The sequence below is a fragment of the Pinus tabuliformis genome, chromosome 3_2, assembly GCF_031772625.1.
Source record: "Pinus tabuliformis cultivar Carrire ecotype Pingquan chromosome 3_2, CPIR1, whole genome shotgun sequence".
NCBI lineage: Eukaryota > Viridiplantae > Streptophyta > Pinopsida > Pinales > Pinaceae > Pinus > Pinus tabuliformis.
This window is the reverse complement of record NC_142302.1, coordinates 1113682955-1113685753: the sequence shown is the minus strand read 5'-3', so window position 1 is coordinate 1113685753 and position 2799 is coordinate 1113682955. Positions and strand designations below refer to the sequence as shown.

At 37.9% G+C, this 2799-nt stretch overlaps 1 pseudogene; it reads right to left on the bottom strand.

Annotated features, from left to right (window-relative positions):
- LOC149184556 (protein DMR6-LIKE OXYGENASE 1 pseudogene) lies at positions 1-920 on the bottom strand (annotated as a pseudogene).
- Positions 921-2799: the final 1879 nt, after the last annotated feature.

The window sequence follows — 2799 nt, the reverse complement described above, 5'->3', positions numbered from 1 at the left end:
TCATTCACCGTTGTTCTCTGTATATTCAATTTTGAAATGGTCCAACACTGTCTTATTCTTTAATTCTTGGCTCCAGAAAATTCTCATGAATTCTCCAAACTTATATCCTTTGTACTGAGCCGGATGTTGTTCATCAACCAGGGACGCTGCAGGGGCAATGAAGGCATCATCCGAGGGGCCATAAAACGTAGGAATTGATATACGTGCAGCAGATGCATTTGTTACTGCTCGAGGTTCCACACTTCTGAATCTACCATTGCTCACAACCTGACAAATTATTAGCATTAATAATAACATTGTCAAATTCCCATTGTTCACAACCTGATAAATTATTAGCATTAGCATTAGCATTAACAATAACATTGTCAAATTTTCAGGAGGAAATAAAGTATTGGATCTGCTCTTGCTCTTGTTAAATACCTGCAGTTGATCTCCCATATTAACAACGAAAGCCTTGGGTATGGGTTCTACAGCAACTCACTTTCCATTTCTGAGTACTTGCAGACCACTGACCTCGCCTTGCATTAAAACAGTGATGTCACGCCCATCTGAATGGCATGGTGTGCCAAGAGTAATATCCGGTTTCAGACATGGAGGATAGTACATTATATCCATGAGTTGGGTGTGTTTTCCAAAGATTTTGTCCAAGTAACTAGAATCGAGCCCTAGAGCTTCAAAAATGTCAGCCAACAACCTTAAAATCAGAGCTCTCACCTTCATAGTGTAGTTGCCTGCGATCTCTCTGTATAAAAGCATATGCAAGATAAGTACTTCTTGTTGTTGCAATATCGTTCCTCCAGAGTTTGGACTTCTTTTATTTACCCTCTATTGAATCTGGCATGCTCGGTCTTCCACGAGCATTTCGAAGAATTCTTTGGCAATTTCCATCATGCTTTTCATGGTTCCTTCTAGTACGCCATGTTTCACTATATGCACTCACTTAGATCAACCAGAAGATATGTGGCCATAAAAAAGAACAGTACATACCCTTAGATATGAAACTTGAACCAGTCACTAGATCTTATTAACACATCAGAATGACATTAAAAATATAGATTAAATAATCCTACAACTCTGAAATTAATAGCCTCAAAAACATCAGGAATAGAAAACTGATAAGAAATATTCTAGAATATCCATGACAAGCTTAATTTGTAACATAGGGCCTTTTTGGTGTGCGTAGAGGATAATCCAGAGATATTAAAAGAAAAGCACTGGCAAGAGAAGGGGGATCGAAGTATGATGTACCTGGAAAAATCCATCTTCCTCGCACACATGGCGGATTTCTTCAACTACCCTTGTTCTGTTGGGGCCATCCAGGTCCTGGAGATCCACCACCAGAATGCTCTCAGAGTAAGACACCTTAGACAGGTGGGGGCATTCACTAGGAGGCAGGATATATTTATCTTGAACTTGAAGAGGATTTATTCCATTGGACAGCAGCTTTTCGATAGCATTCACATCCTAGGTTAGGACTTCTTCCATTGTAGATGCAATATTTCTTTCTCGTGTGCTGTAAAATTGGCAATGGCACCTACCTATTGATGTGAAAAACTAAACTTCGATTCGCACACCAGAAATAGGATATCAGATGATGGGCAAAAGAAGAGTGAACATTTAAGTGTGTGCATGTAGATCTCTGCAAATGAATTGAAAAGACATCCCCATGTTAAAGTTTTCAATATACACTATACAATTTTACTACTATTTATTACTCTCCTTCTTTTAATTTTCAGAATTGAAAGAGAGGATGAATTACATTTAATGAATAGCAAAAGAATTTAAAAGAAGAATTATAAATTCTGGTTATGTTGTTCAAATTCACAGCAAGAGCACTTTGGCATCATTTTCGATTTTCTGAATGTGCTATGCATGGCTATCGTGGTGCACAAGTTAGCCCAAGCAGTGAAGATTTCACAAGAGTTGTAGGCTTTGGAAGACAAGTCAGAGTGGAAAATGAGAATCCTTACAAGGTCTAGGCCATCCCCATAATGTACAAAGTTCAGAATTCCGTTATGGTTTTACTATCTCATCGTTATGGTTTCTTCCGTAAGTGTTTTTAAAAATGACACGTTTCACGAATTGGTTTTGGTTTCTGATGTCACATAGACACTTTTTTTTGGTTCAACTATTCTGTAATGGTCCCCTGCATAAGGGGGTTTGGTTTTTATGTCAGGTCTGTGTATCATAGTGTTTGTTCTGCCACTGCCATACTTGTCATTAATGTTGTGTAATGGGTTTCTGCATGTTCTATTTCGAATCGATACTTCTGTAACATTGGGCTGGTTCTGCTATTTGAGCACTAAATACGTTCACATAAGGCACATGTCAAAGCATGTCAATGCTCTCGTACACACAATTGGCCAATTAGTTGCCTAACGGTAGATAGGTCGGTGCTGTTTTGTGTTGTAATTTAGGCTAGACCAGTGGTTTTTTGATGGTTGAGAGTAGGTTTAAATGTGCAAAGATTGGAATTGAAAATAAAATTATGTTCAATAGTTAAAACTATGTAATCATCTTTTATTCATCTAGAGGGCAATGATTTTATTGGATGGTCCAGTGATAGTGATAATGTTGATAATGGCTCCCTTAAATCAAATTCAACAACAAATTTCATTCACCGTTGTTCTCTACATATTCGATTTTGAAATGGTCCAACATTGTCTTATTCTTTAATTCCTGGCTCCAGAAAATTCTCATGAATTCTCCAAACTTATATCCTTTGTACCGAGCCGAATGTTGTTCATCAACCAAGGATGCTGTAGGGGTAATGAAGGCAATGCATGGTCGATTTCTTCA